At 37.2% G+C, this 22,947-nt stretch overlaps 1 long non-coding RNA gene across 3 annotated transcripts; it reads left to right on the forward strand.

The window, feature by feature from the left end:
• Positions 1–9,769: 9,769 nt before the first annotated feature.
• On the forward strand, positions 9,770–16,612 carry LOC129442780 (uncharacterized). Of its 3 annotated transcripts, none has more exons than XR_012358012.1 (5): positions 9,770–9,808; positions 10,166–10,197; positions 10,523–10,599; positions 11,911–12,056; positions 16,314–16,612. It is a non-coding gene; the product is annotated as an uncharacterized lncRNA (long non-coding RNA). The 3 variants fall into 3 exon arrangements; XR_012358011.1 differs by adding an exon at positions 14,586–14,649 and having other exon boundaries at positions 9,778–10,197; XR_012358010.1 differs by having other exon boundaries at positions 9,778–10,197.
• Positions 16,613–22,947: the final 6,335 nt, after the last annotated feature.

A 22,947-nucleotide genomic window follows, 5' to 3' on the forward strand; every position in this document is an offset into this window, starting at 1 on the left:
GTAAATGCGTCAAAAACGCTGTTACCCGCACAAAAAGTCTAAATGAGCAATAACAGTGAAAAAAGCATTATTAGGCCATGTCTCAAAACTTTATATGACAAAATATATTTAAAAGTAATGTATACTTACAATTATTCAAAGATGCACACATTATTCCATATTACTCCCGTTTATGAGCACATTTGTCTCTGGCCTCGCTCTGTTATGTAATAGATTGACAGGTGCGCATCTCCGTCTTTCAAACACATATAATTTTGTAATTACTACCTTAGGAAAATTAGCCATGATTTTATCATTGTGAAAATGTTTTTTTTCCAGATAAAAAACGATTTGTATTTCCGCAATTTTACTACAAATAACATGGTTATGGTAGGCTATATTGTGGAGTTGGAGACCATAGTAAATTTGTGTCTACTGTTGTTTTACAACAAATAAAAACTAAAAGACTATGTAAGTATAATTAAACAATAATGAATGGGGCTCACAAAACGCACGCTGTTTCACACATACTCTGTATGCGGAATAAGCCAAGTTAGCGCTGAGGTACCTGTGCATCCCGGTCAGTCTACTCGGAGCGGCTGTTTTCGGCGGCGGCTGGACTGACGGTCACCATGGGTTGCGGTCGCGTCTGACCCCAAAACATGTTTTTATTTCTCAAAAAAAAAATCAGTAGACTGGTGCAGAAGTTTTATGCGAGTTACTAAAGTTAGTTATTTTTCACAAGGCTTTAATGCCTAATTTGTTATAGCCTAATGTTAGGAAGGCTAATATCTTGCACTTTCTTCTGGCTTGAATAATTTTGAGTTACATTTTGACAAAACCTTTCAGATCTAAGTATTATGTTTTTTGTTTAATTTAATGTTAAACATGAATCTGTTTTTTGTTTTTTTTATTTTGGAACTAATGAGGTCTCTGTTTAAGAACGCTGGCTCGCAGCTGCAGGTTCCGCTGCTTTAGAGCACCGCACATGCACGCACATATATGTTTGAAACATAGTTTAACTGTCTGCCACAAGTTGATCTTGTAATAAAGGTCTCATTGAGGAAAAACAAGCTGTATATTTGTATTCATTGCATTTTTTAAGTATAAAAGTTAAATAACAAATTTTATTATAAAAATATTAATGATTAATCGATAGTCGATCGTTAATTCTCCCGACGATCGACAAAGAAAACTTAATCGAATGCCCATCCCTACTTAGAACATTAACATAACAACAAACCGAACCATTCTAGAAACGTTTTTAAAAACGTTCTTGTAACCAAACAATAACGTTAATACTACGTCTAAAAAACTGGACGTTTGTACTGTGTAGGAACGTTTAAACAATGTTTTTATAACCAGTTACAAACGGTAGAAAAACGTTCCTAGAACATTAATATAATGGCAAATGGGACGTTTCAAGAACAGTTTTAAAAACGTCCTTAGAACATTAATATCATGGTGATTGGAATGTTTTAATAACGTTTTGAAACATGTTCTTAGAACATTAACATAACAACAAACCAAACCATTCTAGAAACGTTTTTAAAAACGTTCTTGTAACCAAACAATAACGTTAATACTACGTCTAAAAAACTGGACGTTTGTACTGTGTAAGAACGTTTAAACAATGTTTTTATAACCTGTTACAAACGTTAGAAAAACGTTCCTAGAACATGAATATAATGGTGAATGGAACGTTTCAATAACGTTTTTAAAAACGTTATTAGACCATTAATATAACAACAGACTGAACCTTTCTAAAAACGTTTGGAATAACGTTCTTATAACCACACATTAACGTTAATACCACGTCCAAAAAACTGGACGCCTCCAACGCTGTAAGAACGCCAAAAAATAAACGTTTTCCAAACCTTCGCAAGACGTTCCGGGAACGCTTCCACAACGTAAAATTGTTAGCTGGGAAGGACGTTTAAGAAATATTAGTGGGTTCTTTCCCTGTCGCACATGCGCGGCATGTAGGAATAATACCAAGAAAGCTACATCTTTCACTTGTTCGGTCACGGATCAGACATATAAAATTAAACAATTTACGACTTGCTTAACATCGAACGTGGTATATTTGATCACATGTCCGTGCCGAAAACAATACGTAGGGAAAACGAATAGAGCCATAAAAACACGTATCATTGAACATAACAGTGCGATCAGACGAAAGGATGAAAAATCTCCGATCGCTAAACATTTTTCTGACGCAAAACATCCTTTATCCTCCCTGAGTTTTACAATTATTGAACATGTTAAACCCGCACGCAGGGGAGGGGACCTAGAAAGAAAACTGCTCCAAAGGGAATGTTTTTGGATCTCCACCTTAAGAACAGTGCACCCGGGCGGTTTAAATGAAGAATTAAATTTATCTTGTTTCTTGTGAACCATTCTGGTTTTGTGAGGATATTTTGGGAAACAGAGGTGTATCTGGTGTTTTTGAGAATTGTTTTTGAGAATTGTTTCGTTCACAGCATAGACTATAATGGGTGTACATAGAGTCTTAATGTAGGTCCTTTGATATTAATCTCTAGGTCATGCATAAAATATATGATATTATATAACACTGCTGAATATATGGCGATATGGATATGTATATATATAGATATATTTATTATTATTTTTTTTTATATATATATATTTCTTGTGTTTGTGTATATATATATATTTTGTTTTTTATATAATTTGTTGTCTGATAATTCGGGGTAATATATGACTTTATATGTTTAGTGTATCTTCATATTTGTGTGTCCATACATGATTTTCACGATTAATCAGGTTGCTTTGGAATGGAAATTGAAGAAGTATAGTGGAATTCAAAAGTTTCAAATGGAAGTTCTGGGATTTACCATTATAGACACTCTTAAGAAGCAAAATTGGGTATGTATTGTCTGAGTAGCGGATACGTAGATATATAAGTGACGTCACAGAGTCAGGTGAACTAATTACATTGATGATGGGCTAAGCCCGAAACGTTTGTATCTTAGCATCTTTGGCCATTAGAGTTTTTTCGGCATTTAATAAATGTTTCACATTAGTAGGATTTCTGTGTGCGGACTTTTCTTCTTTACTTTGATCTATATTTTGGAGTTACGCACCGGAGTTACCTTTGTATTGGACTAGAGGCGCGGACGCCATCCCTTCACACGTATCATTTCCATTTGGCTTTGTCCTGCTTGCCGCCACTTTACATTGAGAGTGGATCATGTCCTCTTTTGCTGAAATCAGAGGCCTGACAGATGCACATGCCCGCACTTTAACTTACACTGAAGCGGATATTGATAACATTTTATTTCCCGACACTGGATTTTTAAGTGAGAGGAATCCGTCTACAGAGGATTTTACACGGAAGATTAAGCACTTGGAACTCAAAGAGGTGAGATTGCATCTTCACGGCATTACATTAAGCGAATATGTTCGATCCAAAAGAATACCGAGAGGTCTACGTATACAAAAGGCACCTACATTGGGCCGGACGGATGACGAGTTCTGCACGAAATGGTGCGAAATTATGAATAAAGCCTCTCTTGATCTGATGGTGCTCATCATTGAATATACACAGAAGGAACTGGCTAAGACACAGATGGAGATTGGAGAGATTAGAACGAAGATCCAGGCATCTATGGAACCACTGGCCTTTGGTACATTGGAGGAGAAAAACTACAGAGAAATATAAAGATGAAACACACAAGATAAAACTTAGGAAATTACGGAGAGACACCATGGATTATCGAGATGGCAAGGTCTACCCCTGGCGTCTCCAAGCCGCTACATCTGGTATGAAGCAGAAGAAACGGGTAAATTTTGGCAGTACACGATCATACACTTCTGGCTCTAGCTCTGAATACCCCTCTGATTCCGATCCCGATTTTTTACGGGAGGAAGATACAGAACTGGAAGAGACTGCTCCAATTCGGAGAAGTTACCGTACAAGACAAAAAGGAAGACCAGAAGGGGACAACGAGGTAAAGGGCAGAGGAAGAAGAAAGGGGCGGAAGACACAACTGTGAGACAGGATGATTCCCCTAATAATCCACAACAACTGGTATTTAATCTCTCTGATATACATCTATCCTCAACAGAGTTACGTGTGTTGAACAAAGGTTTATCGTATGTCCCTCCGACTCATACAGATCCCTTTATGCTTAGGGTAGAAATGTTTAAATTTTATAGATCTATTAAGTTGAAATATTTCTTCCACAAGGACAATACACTTACAGAGGCCCCGACGTACGAATACACACGCACTTTAAAACCTAGAAGCGTTTTCTGCCCTCCAGTAAATAATGCTGCCATCACTACCTTCTGCAACCTCGTCGACGAGGATATTGAGAATATGATGTCAGAAACTAAAAGGAAAGATTATGGCATTTATGAACAGAGAACATTGGTTTCACTTGCTAAAAAACACGAGGTTATTTGGAAACCAGCGGATAAAGGTGGTGGGATAGTACTCATGGATCGACAGAAATATACATCAGAAATACGATCACAACTTGCGAATGGAGATTGTTATGAAGTTTTGGAACGTAATCCGACTGGGAAGTTCAAACAGGAAATTGATAATTTTTTGCTTGATGCATATGAGAAAGGATACATTAGTCAGGCCGAGCAGAAATTTCTGTGCAATAACCATCCGACTACACCAACCCACCGGGACGTCCGATTGTAGCATGCAATGACAGCCTTTTGGAACCCATGTCGGTGTACATAGATCGGATTTTAAGATCATTAGTTGTGACGCTACCTTCCTACCTCAGAAACACCGGGGACTTCATTGAACAATTGTCCAAGTTACATATTGAGAACACGACTCAGAACATCTTCCTTGCTACGATGGATGTGGTGTCACTGTATACAAACATTCCACATGAGAAAGGTATGATTGCCATTGAATACTTTTTGAATTTACGGACGGATAAAAACCCTCCTACCACTTTCCTTATGGATATGATTTCCATTTTGTTGTATAAAAATTTTTTTCTCTTTGGAGATAAGTACTATTTACAAAAACAAGGGGCAGCCATGGGATCAAGATTTTCACCGGATTATGCTTGCCTATTTATGGGATATCTAGAGGAGAGATATGTGTGGAATAATAATCCATTCTATGATAACATTGTGATGTGGAAAAGATATGTGGATGATGTGTTTTGTGTATTTGAAGGGAGTGTTGAATTGTTTAATGAGTTTCTGGTACATTTGAATAATATGATTGAAACAATCAAATTCAGTGCGGTTTGGGATGCTAGATCTGTCTCTTTCCTTGACACTAGAGTATTCAGAGAGGGTGATAAGTTCGTCACCACCTTGTATACTAAACCTACCGACAAAAACAGCATTTTACATGCTTCGAGTGCGCATCCTACGTATTTGAAAAGAGGGCTTCCATATACGCAGTTTTTGAGAATCAAACGTATCTGCACTAACGAGTCTGACTTTAATACAGAAATTAGGAAGATGTACAAACAATTTAGTTTGAGAGGGTATCCATCTACCTGGCTTGAAGAAGCTTTGAATAGGGTTAATAATAATGAGATCATCCCTAAGAGAACGAAAAATGCCCCATTGATCTGCACTACAACTTATACACGACAGAGTCATCACATCAAAGAATCTATACGTAAACATTGGCATGTACTGAGGAGTGACCCGATAGGACGTAATTTGTTTGCTGAATTACCCCTATTTTCTCATTATAGAGCTAGAAATATTAGGGACATGTTGGTTAAAGCTGATAGTCATATAATGCAGAACTCGAAGGAAGGACGTTTAAGAAATATTAGTGGGTTCTTTCCCTGTCGCACATGCGCGGCATGTAGGAATAATACCAAGAAAGCTACATCTTTCACTTGTTCGGTCACGGATCAGACATATAAAATTAAACAATTTACGACTTGCTTAACATCGAACGTGGTATATTTGATCACATGTCCGTGCCGAAAACAATACGTAGGGAAAACGAATAGAGCCATAAAAACACGTATCATTGAACATAACAGTGCGATCAGACGAAAGGATGAAAAATCTCCGATCGCTAAACATTTTTCTGACGCAAAACATCCTTTATCCTCCCTGAGTTTTACAATTATTGAACATGTTAAACCCGCACGCAGGGGAGGGGACCTAGAAAGAAAACTGCTCCAAAGGGAATGTTTTTGGATCTCCACCTTAAGAACAGTGCACCCGGGCGGTTTAAATGAAGAATTAAATTTATCTTGTTTCTTGTGAACCATTCTGGTTTTGTGAGGATATTTTGGGAAACAGAGGTGTATCTGGTGTTTTTGAGAATTGTTTTTGAGAATTGTTTCGTTCACAGCATAGACTATAATGGGTGTACATAGAGTCTTAATGTAGGTCCTTTGATATTAATCTCTAGGTCATGCATAAAATATATGATATTATATAACACTGCTGAATATATGGCGATATGGATATGTATATATATAGATATATTTATTATTATTTTTTTTATATATATATATTTCTTGTGTTTGTGTATATATATATATTTTGTTTTTTATATAATTTGTTGTCTGATAATTCGGGGTAATATATGACTTTATATGTTTAGTGTATCTTCATATTTGTGTGTCCATACATGATTTTCACGATTAATCAGGTTGCTTTGGAATGGAAATTGAAGAAGTATAGTGGAATTCAAAAGTTTCAAATGGAAGTTCTGGGATTTACCATTATAGACACTCTTAAGAAGCAAAATTGGGTATGTATTGTCTGAGTAGCGGATACGTAGATATATAAGTGACGTCACAGAGTCAGGTGAACTAATTACATTGATGATGGGCTAAGCCCGAAACGTTTGTATCTTAGCATCTTTGGCCATTAGAGTTTTTTCGGCATTTAATAAATGTTTCACATTAGTAGGATTTCTGTGTGCGGACTTTTCTTCTTTACTTTGATCTATATTTTGGAGTTACGCACCGGAGTTACCTTTGTATTGGACTAGAGGCGCGGACGCCATCCCTTCACACGCTCCATCCATTTTCCCATCAATTTTAACCATCTTCCCTTTCTCTGCTGAAGAAAAGCAGGCCCAAACCATGATGCTGCCACCACCATGTTTGACAGTGGGAATGGTGTGTTCAGGGTGATGAGCTGTGTTGCTTTTATGCCAAACATAACTTTTTAAATTGTTGCCAAAAAGTTCAATTTTTGTTTCATCTGACCAGAGCACCTTCTTCCACATGTTTGGTGTGTCTCCCATGTGACACTTTTATGGATATCTTTAAGAAATGTCTTTCTTCTTGCCACTCTTCCATAAAGGCCAGATTTGTGCAGTATACGACTGATTGTTGTCCCATTGGACAGACTCTCCCACCTCAGCTGTAGATCTCTGCAGTTCATTCAGAGTGATCATGGGCCTCTTGGCTGCATCTCTGATCAGTCTTCTCCTTGTTTGAGCTGGAAGTTTAGACAGACGGCCGGGTCTTTGTAGATTTGCAGTGATCTGATACTCTTTCCATTTCAATATTATCACTTGCACAGTGCTCCTTGGGATGTTTAAAGCTTGGGAAATCTTTTTTGTATCCAAACCGGCTTCCACAACAGTATCTCGGACCTGCCTGGTGTTTTTTTGTTCTTCATTATGCTCTCTGCGCTTTAAACAGACCTCTGAGACTATCACAGAGCAGGTGCATTTATACGGAGACTTGATTACACACAAATGGATTTTATTTATCATCATTAGTCATTTAGGTCAACATTGCATCATTCAGGGATCCTCACAGAACATCTGGATAAAGTTTTCTGCACTGAAAGTAAAGGGGCTGAATAATTTTGCACGCCCAATTTTTCAGTTTTTTATTTGTTAAAAAGTTTGAAATATCCAATAAACTTTGTTCCACTTCATGATTGTGTCCCACTTGTTGTTGATTCTTCACAAAAAATTACAGTTTTATATCTTTATGTTTGAAGCCCGAAATGTGGCAAAAGGTCGAAAAATTCAAGGGGGCCGAACACCCTCGCAAGGCACTGTATAGAAGCCATTATAATAAACAGAAATAAATTATAATCAGTGGAGGAGTGCTAAGGATGAACTAGAGTTTACCAGTCCAATAACTGGGGGGGGGGAAGCTGCTCTACAGTCTGGCAGCAGAAACTTCTATTGTTTCCAGAAGGCAGCAGGGTGAACAGGTTGTGGCTGGGCGGGTACTGTCCTTTAGTATCCTTTGGGGTCTGCGTAAAATTAACCATGGTTTTACTAGAAGTAAAACAGTAGTGAAAAAAGTAGTAAAAAAAACAGTTAAATCATAGTTAGTGTAGTAAACTCATGGTTTTGATTATAGTAATCAATACACCCAAAAAAATAAACATATGGTTGATTTTTGTAAGGCACCGCACCCCACAACATCACTGATGCTCGGGAGAAGGGTACCAATGATCTTCTGAGCAGTTTCAATTTCCCTGAGTAGAGTAGGAGGGGTGAGAATATGGGGGGGGGGGGGGGTGTTGTATAGACAATGATGTGAAATTGAAAACGGGGGTGTATCATCACCAACCTTTTCTGCATGGTTTGCTGTCTTCTCTGGTCCTGTAGACCAGTGGTTCTCAATGTTATTCCTGGATCCCACTGCTCTGCACATTTTGTATGTCTCCCTTATTTAACACACATGATTCAAATCATAAACTCATTAGCAGAGATCTCCATGAACTGTATATAGAAGCAATTATACTAAACAGAATTATAAGCCTTGGGACTTCACGGTGAGTGTTCTGCGGCCATGTGTTGCGCGTGCAGTGTCTTTGAGGGCATGTCTGTGCTATTGTGTTGAGTGGATGTTTGAGACCTTTGTGGCTTGTCTTCGCTTGCGTGGCACAGTGGGAGTGTTGTATGTTATACACACTGGAATGTGTATAGAGAAGAAAGATTCACACAGTATATAGCACACTGGTAAATCATTGTTTTGACTGGGTGGCCTACATTAGGACATTTCTGATTTCAACATACCAGCATGGAGATGATAGCAGTGTTGGAGTCGGGTTGAAGCGGAGGGGCATGTAGACGATGATGATAACTAGGTTGCAAATAGAATAAAGAATGAGGTGAACATCAATAAGTACACCTGTATCAGTGATCTTGATTTGAAACAGTTGCCAAAGGCACAATACAGTCAGTCGTTTAAATACTGCCACCTGCTGGTGGAGGGGGGTGGCAGTTTGGTCCATACGGTGGAAACAACATTAAATATTAATTTAATTACATAATATAGCGCTAACAGTAACAACTCTGCACACACAATAAGTTCTTAGTACTGTATATTGAACCAAACAATGCGCTCATTAAACGTGACGATGTGTACGTGGATGTAGGCACGATATTAAATAAACTGTTGCTAACATATTTCTTTCGGTCCAGGTTTATATAAGCCTATTTATTTATTGATTTTTTTCTTCTAACGTTACTCTGGTGTAACGTTAGTGCTGCATTATGACCGTTCTAATTAAAACATTGGCTATTATTTTGATAGGCTGTATTTAATATAACTTCCGAGTCACGTGACCAACCTGTCTTTCTTTTAATGTAGATCTTCAAATGGAGAAATGAAAAAAGGAATTTCCAAAAACCAAAATCGGACTGTTATTTGAATTTGGTTTAGTCGTTTTTCGTTTTTGGATTCAGAAACAAAAAACGGAAGAACGGCTCTCTTTTACCGGTTTTTGTTTTTTTTTGTTTGAAACAACAAACGAAAAACATGTGGTTTCTCGTTATTTCGTTTTTTGGTTTAAACGAAAAAACAAACTATCAAAACGTACACGGACCATGAGACGTGCAATGGGCTTCATCTGCATCGCGGCTTTGGTAGGATTTCACACATTTCCCTGCACAATAGCAGCTATGAACCAAAAACTCTGGGATTAAATATTTCAGCGACCTTTAGAATTTACGCGGATTTCGTGTTGATCAGCACACTTGATGTTTTTGGTGTTTGTGGTATGGTTTAAATTTGCACCCATCTGTTAACACATGCGATTGAACGAAAACGCGTTCCTAAACAGTTACATAAACACACACAATGCGCTTTAACCCGGTAACGTTAGCTTTAAATTACTTCAGGATAATTACGTTTGATTAATAATGTTTTTTTCCTTATTTCATAAACCTTTTATATATACACATGTGTACAGTACAGTGCTTAATTTGTAAATGTCTTTACAGTGGGGTGAGCAATTGGACAGGCAGGTGGAGAGGTAAGAGCAAATCCTAATTTACATTTAAAGTTATATATTCTATTTACAGAGAGTTGTTTATTTGTGTTTCAGTCTGGGGATTTCTTTAATCTGACATCCCTAGGGACTTACATTTCAATATAATTAATATATTTTTAGGTATACACTGTGTAAGTTGCTTATTGTTTGTTTGTAACGCCTCTTGTTAACTTATTTGGCTTAAAATAAAGAGGTAATTTACCCTAACATTAAAATATGGTTTAAATGTAAAAAGATAAATAGTAAAGATAAAGTATAGATAAAGAGTACAGTTAAAAATAACTGTTGTTACATGTATTTGTTTTAGGAGACACTAGATGCATTCATCCCAGCTTCCTGTCTGACTTTGCCACTCTGTTCACAGCATATCATCTTCATTCAAAGGTACAGTAGCTATTAAATCTTCAGCACATTACATATGTCACCCTGTCTATGAAATTCATTCTAAAGTCTTATAATTATGATATTTGGAGCATCAAATTTTGATTTCAATCACTGATTATACATTGATTTCAGTCTTTCACACAAACTTAGTCAATATTAAAGGAATACTTCATTTTCTTTAAAAAAATCCAGATAATTTACTCACCTCTATGTCATCCAAAACGTTGAGTACTTTCTTGTTCAGTCGAGAAAAACGTATGTTTTTTGAGGAAAACATTCCAGGATTTTTCTCATTTGAATACTTTATTGGACCCCAACACTTAAGCAGTTTAAAATTGCAGTTTCAAAGGGCTCTAAATGATCCCAAACGAGGCATAAGGGTCTTATCTAGCAAAACGATTGTCATTTTTGGAAAATAAAAAAAGGTGCACTTTTAAACCACGACTCCCCGTCTTCCACCGGCCGTGTGACGCACCAGTGCAACCTTGCGTAATTGCGTAAGCACATCGAAAGGTACACAATTTGCGTAACATTTTAAACAATAAACTGACACAAAGACATTAATTAGTATCATTCCACATACAACAACGTCGGAACAGTCCTCTTTCTCCACACTTGTAAACACTGGGGCGGTAGTTTCTCATATGTCATCTGTGACTTTTTGATGTCATAATGCATTACGCGAGGTCACGCTGGCACGCCACACGGCTCTCTGCGTGTAGAAATGACAATCATTTCACCAGACAAGACCCTTATCCTTCGTTTGGGATCGTTTAGAGACATTTTAAACTGCAATTTTAAACTGCACTGAAACTGTAAAGTGTTGGGGTCCAATAAAGTCCATTAAAATGAAAAATATCCTGGAATGTTTTTTTCTCAAAAACTTAATTTCTTCTTGACTGAACAAAGAAAGACATCAACGTTTTGGATGACATGGGGGTGAGTAAATTATCTCGATCTTTTTTTTTTTAAGAAAATATAGTAATCCTTTAAATATATCAAGATTATATTTTCACAGAATGTTCTTTACATTATGCAGGATGATTTTATAAACTGTAAATCACATTTAGCTTTAGCTGGGTTGTCAAACGTTAATCACATTTAGTAGATATGATATATCTGAACTTGAATTATATGTAAGATCTAAATTAGGTTAGTAAATTAGTGGGGCATTTAAAACGTTGTGGGAGTTGGGTCCTAAGGACTGGAGTTTAGAAACAATGCTTTAACATATTGACTCATTTTAAAAACAATTACATGCCTCAAAAACTGAAACCAATCCGAATTATATTTATTTTCTGACTCTTTAAGCGCTCTGTATCTGGAGAGAGGAACAACGAAGTCAGGAGGAAAAGTAAACATCAGGCCAAATGGTACAGAAGAAACAGGTTGCAGTGAACCTACATGTTGCTACTCTTCTTTGCAAAGTGATGGATTTTCAGTGGAGTTTCTACAATGTAAGAAGTACATACACATACAAAGATCTCTTTTTTTCTTTTATTATTCTCTATCTGTAGCTATCATCCCTCAATCTGTATCTGACTGTATTTAAAGGCGGAGTCCATGATGTTTGAAAGCCAATGTTGATATTTGAAATCACCTAAACAAACACGCCCCTACCCCAATAGAATCTGGACCTTCTGTTGATAGACCCGCCTCACACATACGCAAACCGGCATTTGATTTGATTTGATTGGCTATAAGTGTGTTTTGGTAGTCGGCCCGTCTCCTTTTCCAAGCGTTTTTCAAACATCGTGGACTCCGCCTTTAATCTATCATCACTCTATGGGGCTGTTTACACTTGGTATTAAGATATGTTTTTATCGATCGAATCACAAGTAGACGAGAGAGACACATCACGTTTACACCTGGTATTTAAATTCTTCTCTTTTGTCCACTTTTGAGCGCTTCTGTCATCTATACTTTGAGGGGGTGGTCTGTGAGACTGTGGGCGAGTCTCTCTGTTAAACACGAGCGGGAGTAATGAGAAGTGTATATGGACGTGAACTAATATTATGTCGGAGTCCGCTGCTTGTGTTGTAAGTAAACATGCTGCACAGTGTTTTGTACATGAATATGTCACAGGTCGGAGCGGACCACAGGTGTCGTGAGTCACGCCCCTTTCTAGTTTCCACCTCGAGGAGGTCTCAAGAGTACCCCAATGACCAGACACACAGAGAGCGTAAGTATAATTAAAACAAAACTTTATTTAAATTACTTAAAATTATGGGGGAGGGGAAAGGGGAAAGCTAAAATCCAACTAGCATGCACAGTTCCGAGTCTCCTGGACTCTGTCGCAAGCAAATTTCCGGTGGGTCCTTCTTTTGCTTATCTCCTGGTTTTTGCGACGACAAACAGCTTATTCATGGAGTTTCTTTGTTCTGCTTCAGCGGCCCGATCCGGGGCACTCTTCTCTTCCTGGGTACAAGGAGAGACAGAGGGTGAGTATTTGGAGGCTGGTGTATTGATACCTGCACTTATACGTGCCCAACTCCGAGTCGGTCCCGTAGGTGTGTCCCTACTCGCCCTACGGCCGGATGAGCAGTGCTTCTGCTGCCGGGCTCGGCTCCGCCCGTCGGTTGCAAAGGTGAGAAGTGGCTGCTGTGATCGTCCGCAGTTCCCTTGGATGGTGGCACAGGTAAGTACTGCCGAAGGGAGGTAACTCAATCTGTGATGGAAACACTGGTAAGTCAACACTTCATCGATGACTGGGGCTTTGGGTTTGATTCCGGTAATGTACGACTCAAACTGCGGCTCGTAGCTTTAAGCAGAAGGCAAGTATTTTTTTTACAGGGGAGTGGAGCTTCACGGTTACTTCGGGTAACGTACAACTCACTCCACTGACTCTTAGCGTTAGGCAGAAGGTTAGTAATTTGCATATGACTGGGGCTTTACAGTTACTTCAGGTAACATACAACTCGATCTGCTGGCTCTTAGCTTTAGGCAGAAAGGTAAGTAATTTCCAGGCGACTGGGGCTTTACAGTTACTTCAGGTATCGTGCAACTCGATCTGCCGGCTCTTAGCTTTAGGCAGAAAGGTAAGTAATTTACAGGTGACTGGGGCTTTACTTTTTCTCCTCTATGACTTCTCAACAACAGGCGGGTGCTCCACCTGTGTAATTCTTTCTTGGCGGTGGACTTTTGGCGAAACAGTAAGTAAATGGAGCTTACAGACCTTAAACAGTGAGAGCGTCTTGGCACTGGCCTATGTTGAGGCTCCAATGGACAACGGTTGAGCTGGGAACTGCTGTGCTGAGCCGAACGCTTCCCTCTCCTCTACTCCAGCAGACGGCACAGAGATCTAGACAGGGGCGAACCTTTGTAGGGGCTCCACAACAGGTAATGTTATCCACACAGCTAACTTTCCTCTTTCAGCAGCCAAGCCTCCTCCTTGCATATATATATGCTTTCCACTTTTCTCACACCGGTCTTTCTTACTTGGTTAGTTCACCACCGCCTCCGCAGGGACAGGAAGATCCAGGATGTCGATGCAGGGCGTCAACGTAGGGTATCCATGCGGGAAGTCGCGGATGGCATATAAATAAGATGTCACCTCACCAGCCTTGACGTCCCCTTGGTTCACCACGACTCGTCCAGCCTAGAGGTGGTTACTGACAGCACAAACACAGCATAACACTGCAAGGTTTCAAGTGTACACACTCACGGCAAGGACAAGGACTCACCCACTGCACCACACACTCTCTAAGCGAAATAGGGTCACAACCACGGCTGACTAGGACTCGTCCTGAGATTCGTTGGGCGCTGATTGCAATGGAGGGTCGAACTGTTACCGCCGCGACCCCTTGCGTCTTCCTGTACTTGTGATCCCTGGCTCACCCCCAACTCCTTTCCACAGTGGGGCCTCTCACCTGTATGCTAAAACTCACAACACTCTCTGGATGGTTTACTCTCCAATATGATGTAATTTACAAATGTTCAGAGGTACTCACAAACGGTGATAACACTCTTCCTTTGTCTCCTTCCAGATGTCGGATACTCTTCACACCATCGGTTATCAATCGCTGGCGGCCTCCCTCGGCGGCACTACCGGTAAAGGGCGATTTGTAGTCGTGCGTGGGTCCTACGGCGTAGCTACGGCGTAGGCTATCCGTAGCCTGTGCGTAGCTCTGCGTAGCCTGACGCGCACCTCACAAAATTTCTAACAGCGCGTCGGCTCTACGCGGACCGTAAGCGCTGTGATTGGTCCACCAGAACCCCTCCCGTCAGGTAAAAAAACTGCCTCATAGGTATTTCCGTTTGAGACGGTGAAAACAAAGATGAGCCAAGTTGAGGAGTGATTTAACTCAAACTGAAACATAAGTCGCTGTTTATTTACTTCCATCATTGCTGGTCTTCTCAAATTATACACAACAAGTTGCTATTTCTTCTTCGTTTGTGGGTTTACTTGCTTAGCTTCTTCTTCTGTGACGACTTCTGCTGCTACTGTGGTTACACGCGTGATTACTGCCAACCAGCGGTTTCGCGTGTGTTTGCACGTCGACGCGGACGGTGACGCACAAGTATAAATGAAAACCGACGCGGAACCTACGCCGTCGCGGCTACGCCGTAATACCTACGCACGGCTATAACGAGCCCTTAAGTATTCCTATTGCTGTTACTCAGAGTATGTTATTGTTTTGCATGTGTTGTTTCACAGATCGTCATTTAAATGTGATATACTCAGCCCAATCACCAGTGTCCTTAACTCCGTCTTCACCCAGTCAATAGTATCCGCCGCCTTCACAACGCTGACTTCGCCCAGACACTAAACTCCTCTCACCAGATCGGCTAGAATAAACCGTTTGCCACTTCTGAGGCTCTTTATATACTCCTCCTCTTCTCCCCATTGTCCAATCAATAATCGCCACACTCACTTAACACACCTGTGGCTGAGGAAGCCTGATTTTCCTCCGGGAATTTCCCGGAAGTGCCGGTGTTTGTGTTTTACAGTCCGGGCGGAACCAATTTCCACCAACTTTAGCTCCGCCCCAAAAAGTCACTCTGTGACAAATATATTAGAGCTTTTTCTAGTGTAGTGTTCTCTAGTCTAGTAATGTAAATTCACATGTGATTAAATGTGTTCAAATGTCTCCGCCCATTTATCTAATCTGAGGTACTGAACACAATGTTTTACATCTTTTCTGACATCTGGCGCGAACACACGATGTACAGTGCTATTTTTAGCCTTTCATTGATAAAACTAAAGTGGCTGATCTCCGCGTAGTTTCATTTTGCAAGCATGTGAAAGTTGCGCAATCTTATTTCATCAATTGCGCTGAAATATCAGAGAAAGATCTAACATGTACAAAACACTGTGCAGTATGTTTACTTGCAACACAAGCAGCTGACTCTGACATAATATTAGTTCACGTCCATATAAACTCATCATTACATCCACTCGTGTTTAACAGAGAGACTCGCCCACAGTCTCACAGACCACCCCCTCAAAGTATGCAGGACAGAAGCGGTCAAAAGTGAACAAAAGATACGAATTTAAATACCAGGTCTAAACGTGATGTGTCTCTCTCGTCCACTTTTGATCCGATCGACAAAAACACCTCTTAATAAGTGTAAACAGCCCCTGACATCGCTCTGTTTCTGACTGTATCTATAATCCCTCTATCTGTATCTGACTGTATTTGTTATGCATCTGTCTTTAACTGTATAATTACGTTTTGTAATATCTAATATATTGTCCTTCTATTTTTGCTTAGCCGCCTTTCGCAACCTGTGATGGAACACAGTCTGGAGCCGAATTGTTCTCCTTGACCAGAAGTTTATTGGAATCGCTTGGGATCATTTGGACATACTGGACTGTTCCTGCAGTGGTGAAAATTAATCTGTTTTTTATGTAACAATTATACAACTTCATTTCATTTCGTCATCCACGGAAATTATTTGTGAGTCCTATTGGATTTGATTCCTATCAACAGTGAAGGTAAAGACCCATTGTTCCACACTCTTTTATAGCATTATCAAGCTATGCCATTGGTGTTGTCATCGTTGTTTAGTAATCTCTAGCTAAATCTATTTAATATGGTGCCTTTACAGTTATGCAGTTTTTGAGATATTCCTCATTCTCTGTGAAGAGCCACACAGTGTACATTTTTCAATTACTTTAAAAATATTTAATTTCATGTCCATTAAAAAAAACCATTCAAAATATATGTTTTGACATTTTCCATGCAAATGTAAAAGTTATATATTAAATTTAAATAAATTTTGAACTGTTTTTAAAGCTTGTGTTATTTTTTAATTTTGTGAAATAATAGGTGAATTAAGTTATGTACAACATGTTATGCAGTTACATAAAGTGTAAAGTTTGCCTTAAATGTATTTTAGTGGCCAGTTTTAATCATTAGAATACTATACTGCATTTACATACTAAATTATAAGTAATTTACTGTAAAAAAATACAGCATTAGTTTAAAAATACAGTTTTTTACAGTAATCAAAAATGCAGGCAAAGTCTGTAAATTAAATTACAGCATTTTTGTAAAAAATACAGTTTTTTACAGTAATCAGAAAATACAGGGAAAGTCTGTAAATTAAAATTACAGTGACACTACTGTAAAAATTACAGTAACGGGCTGGCAACCCTGCTGCCAGTATTTTACTGTAAAATTTACAGGTAATTTTTTACAGTGTATGTATTTTGATTACATGTCAAATTTCCATCCATTTGGATTACATACTTTAAATTTTACTTAAAAAACAAAACAAATAAACTTTATATGATAGTTATTTGTCAGTTATTTCTAAATGAAACTAGTAATAATAAAATTTATGTAATAGTTTTACTTAATCCAATGTGTTGCCAAGAAAACAGAGTACATGCACTGTGTTCCAAGTAATAGTTGTAAATATCAATATAAAAATATCCATAAGATATTTATACATATACATACATATACATATTATATATGCCATTTTAGTACAGTGAACTCATTGTCATGTTCAAGAAATCAATTTGAAATGATTCAAACTTTGTGACATGGTGCTTTATCCTGCTGGAAGTAGCCATCAGAGTATGTGTACATAGTGGTCATAAAGGGATGGACATGGCCAGAAACAATGCTCAACAATGCATCCCATCATAGGCTACAGTGTGGTGCATACAGTGTGGTGCATTTTTCGACTCTAGAAATCTATTTTATAGTATATTGTACAAATCTGGACATCACTGTTGGCCACTGTGCTTCTGTGTGTCTTTGTGCAGAACAAGAGCCAACCAGAGACTGTAGAAAATGTTTAATAGTACAACATTTAGTTTGCTTTATTTTATTTCCCTTATGTTAGTTATAGGCCTACTGGAGCGAATCTCCGAAATCACGGATTCCCCAGCAATGACTGCTGTTGACCCCAAGAGTGCAGCAGAGATCCGTTTATCTACCACACTGAACATATTGGCAGGGAAGACTTTAAGTCAGTGTAGTTAAAGGAAACCATCATGAAAGTGAAGTTTTACTGATCAGTGGATAACAGAACACCAGAACACTATAAAAATGCTCCATATTTGTCAAATCAGCATATATTGTTATGCTACTTTAACTTAAAAAATTAAGTTAAACCGCCAGGATTTGACCTTCCAAAATTCAAAAGCTTCCCATACCCACATGCAGAGGTGTACATACAAAGGTTTGATATCATTTTACAGGAAACCCTTTGAAATGACATAAAAAAGTGCTAAATATGGTTGTATGTGTTGTCAGTCCTCTAATAAAGACAAAAATAAAAAGGCACTTTGTGATTCAAAAGTCTGTATTGGAAAGTGTATAACTCTGGCCCTAAGTGGTCCAGAAGCCTGCGGACAGTTTTGTTTGATTCCAGCTTATGTCAGCTTACAGAGGGAAATGAAAATTTTCTCTATTATAATGTATGCAAAAGTTATTTTATTCCAACTGAAGGGAGTAATAATACCCTTTTTGCATTCAATATCCGCCTAAAAATATTTGAAGTGTCCCCATATCCACATACAGTGGAATAAATGCAATATCTTTATATAATTTTATACAAAACCCTTTGAAGTTACATAAAAAGCTGCTGTTTGTCACAAATATTATTATTTATGTTGTTTTTCCTATGATGAACCACCAAATTTTCTTTTTTTGTGTTCTTAGCACTGTTTTGAAAGTGAATAACTCTGGTTTTGGTTGTTACCAGCAGATGGCAGTAAAGAATGGTCTCTTTATATGTCGAATTTAAAAGTTATTCTTATTTTACTAAAGGGAATGAAAATACATTTTTCATATAAAAGTACTTTGTTTTGTTTTGCACATACAATAAATAGCAAGGGATTATTCATTATCATTCCTTCAACTACACATATACCCACCACCATTTGTCAACAAATGTATTCCTAATTTTACAACCCACACAGCAAAAAATATATTTTTCTTGGACAAAATATAAATGTTTGTAAAGTATGTATAAAAAAATTGCAGTTGAAAATGACTTAATTTTAACCTTTTCAAACGCATTATACAGTTTTGTAGCATACAAAGTTTTTCTTACAAATTGAAGTGCGACGTAAATAAAAATATTTATTTTAAAAATATATTTTAAAGTATACAAAAATGGCCAAAAATAAATAGGTGAAAATACATTTTTAAACATATTTTTAAATATATTTCAGCATACATTTAGCAATTTTTTTATGTTTTGAAATATATTTAAAATTATGTTTGAAATTTTATTTTTTGCTGTACACTGAAAAAAACAACTTGTAAAATTTACTTAAAAAAAATCCTCGTAACAATTTGCACGAACTTTTTTTAAGTAAAATTTACTGCTTTTTTTATAAGTAAAACTTACCTACTAAAATCAAATAAAATTTACTTAAAATTGCATGATAAAACATATGTTAAATAATTAATTAAATGTTACTTAATTATTTTATTTAGAAGTTAGATTTATTTTAATTGTTTAGGTAAAGTCTATTAGGTTTTTTAAAAAATTTAAGCATTGCTGTCCTAATAATATTAAATAAATCGTATTTTCTGTTTGTTATTTTCTTTAACATATTAATATGGACCTAGTTCTTTTAAGTGTTATAAATGGCATTATAACACACAATTCATGACTGACAAGAAGTCAGTCATTGAATAAACTTGATTCGGAACATAAACGCACACAAACTGTGTTTCTGACATGCATTATCAGCACTGTGGAGAAAATTACAATACAATGTTCTGAACAGGCTTCATGTAAGGAAACACTGATCACCTAAACGGTGACTTCACAAAATTATTATTTACAACAAAACAACATCAATAATATAAGATCTTAAACCTTTATGACATTTTGCTAACAAATATTTAAGTAGTTAAAGTTCTTATCAGTTCTTATTCTGTGATAAAGCTTAAAAAATAAAAATATTCAGGCGCAAAGAATTGTGGGTATTCCTTACAACATGTGCAAATAAATGTAAGTAAATTTTACTTAGATTTTTTTAGTGTAATGCATTTAATATTTTTAAGTAAAATGAACTAAGATAAGCTAAAGTTTTTGATTAAAATTTACTTAATTATTTTAGGACTATGTGCAGTGACTATAAAACAGTTAAATAATACAAGAAAATATCTAATAAGACTTACTATTCCCACACAGTTCATTTTTTACATGAATTAATTGTGTATTTATCATCATTTTACTTAGGAAAATCTAGTTCTCAATAAATGTTAATATTATTATGTAGAAATTATGAGAGTTAATCTAATAAATATTACTACACCAAAAAGTTCGTTTTTTCAGTGTAGGTATGTGTATAAATAATGCAACTTTGCATAGAAAATGCAAACATTACGTTGCATTAAGAAAGACTTTGAAACTATAATGATGTAATCATGTCATACTGACCAATCAGATACAACATTTGACATCATTGATGGCTCATTATCAGGGGATTATTAGTACACATATCACACACCCATAAGTTCATTCTTGGATATATCTTGTGTTATATATCACATCTTAAACTTGTTACATTTATCTACTGCAATTGTCCTTGAGATCTTTCAAATTTCATTGAATGTAAAGAATAATATAACAAATTTGATCGTTTACGGAAGGCAAGATAATGTTGCTGATAACACTTCCATTGAATATGACTCAGTTTAGCCTGATTTATTCTGCTAGAGCTAGACACTGGTCATGTTGCATGTCATAAGGGACTTTCTGAAACGAAAGACATGTTTTCTTTCTTGTGACGTCTCCATCCCTATGGAATTAAAGTCAAATGCGTGAGTGTGGGATTGTGGAGCAAAGGTGACAAGGTCAGCAGGTCACATTATTTCCTGCGGCTTTAGGTTTTTTAATAGCACACAGTGAAGAGAAGTTAAGGAAGCAGTGGGTGGAGGAATGAGAGAGAGAGAGAGAGAGAGAAAGAGAGAGAGAGAGAGAGAGACAGAGACAGAGAGAGACAGAGACAGAGAGAGAGATGCATGTCTGCTTTATCCACTGTGCTAATATGTACAATACCATTTAGTTATGTATACACTTGGTACCACTATGTACCCATGATTTACAATTATGAACTCTTTAGTTGCAAAGGTTTACCTTTTGAAAGGTACTGCCCATATAGACTACTAGGATCCATTTTTTCTGACAGTGTAGGAGATATAATCAGTCTTAATCAAACAATGAGCTATACATTTTAATGTAATGTAATGTAAATTTACAATATATTTAATGTTTATTTTAATATTACCTAAAATCAAACACGGTGTCTGTCAAAATTATGGACATTACACTGTAAAAAGTGAAAGTTGGGGGGAAATTACTTCAATTACAGTAGTAACACTTAAAAAAGTTTTTTTCTTAAATTTTCTCACTTTAGTTAACAATATTAAGTGGAAGAAGCTTTAGATGTTACCAATTCAAAAAATAATTTCCCAACTTTCACTTTTTACAGTGTAGTTAAAGGGATAGTTCACCCAAAAATGAAAATTCTGTCAATTTTCTCATCCATGTTGTTCTAAACCTGTATGAATTTCTTTTTACTGATGAACACAAAATAAGATGTAAGGAATAATTGATGGGCCATTGAATTATAAGAAAATAATGCACACCCAAGGTGCAATTCGCGTCGTGCCATTACATAATAATAATTCAAAGGACCAAAGGAGTCAAAGTTCAGTAGCTTGTTATAGCCAAAACATTGTAAAGTTTTAAAAGGTGAGACAAACAGCCTTTGTCCCACCCAAATCGATTTAGACAGACAGAATCTATGCACTCTTTAATGTTTAGACAGTGAATATGTTTGTTTTGTCTTTATGCTCACGCACACATAGATACGCTGTTCACCTGACATGATCCTGCAAGTCTAACACAGATCTTCTTCTCATGATAGTGTGACTCATGGAGATGTTGGGTGTTTCTGAGTCAAAATGTGGGTGTGGATGACAGCAGACAGTCTGAGTTCCTCACGGTGCGGTGGCACCAACAACTCTTACCAGAAAACCTGCTGTGTATAACAACCCCTTTAACGTGACAAAACACTTCTGTTAATTTATTACAACATTAAGATCATATGAAAACATCACTGTTGATCCCCAAAAAGTATTTTTTTTCAATATTGAATAATTTCTTTAGTTTTACTAAAATATATGAAAGTGGTATTGTGGTGCTTTAGTTGCTTGAGTTTTCAGTTTTACAGTACAGGTGCTGTTCGACTACTTAAGGTTAGTTCATTCCCAACACTTGATGATATAATGGTTTTATTACCTTTCTCTTTGTCTGCCAAGCAATAAGGCAGTCAGTTGTTTTTAATTACAAAATCAAGCATCCTTACACTATTGTATCCCTAAAATTACAGCTATAAAGATTTATTTGGAAAGGTTCATGGTAATTTTAACTCTTTTGTGTTTGTGTGTGTGTGTCTGGTTTGACCACTCATCTGTCTCTCTTACAAGGTATGGGAACCTCTTTACCACCAACATGACCATAAAAGGACAGGTTTCCTCTTCCCCTTCTCTCAGAAAAATTAACAATGGTGCTGCATAGAAATAAATTTTGTCATAAAATGTAATTGTTTCATAATGATGCAACTATTTCTAAAAAGGCAAATTCACGCATGCCTACACACACACAATAGGGGCCAGATGAGTTCCAGCGTGTCTCCTATTACTGCTGGATAAGACATTAACATGCAGGGCAGCACAGGACTCAGTGGGACTCGCATACAAACGTGAAAAGGAATGTTGGTGGTGAGGGGGTAGTAAGGGACTGAAAGTGCTGAACAAAAACAAGGGGCAAAAGATGGAAGAGTTGCATGAAAAGGAGTGAGTGAGAGAGAGAGAGAGAGAGAGAGAGAGAGAGAGAGAGAGAGAGAGAGAGAGATGATGATGA

Source organism: Misgurnus anguillicaudatus, chromosome 16, assembly GCF_027580225.2.
Source record: "Misgurnus anguillicaudatus chromosome 16, ASM2758022v2, whole genome shotgun sequence".
Lineage (NCBI taxonomy): Eukaryota > Metazoa > Chordata > Actinopteri > Cypriniformes > Cobitidae > Misgurnus > Misgurnus anguillicaudatus.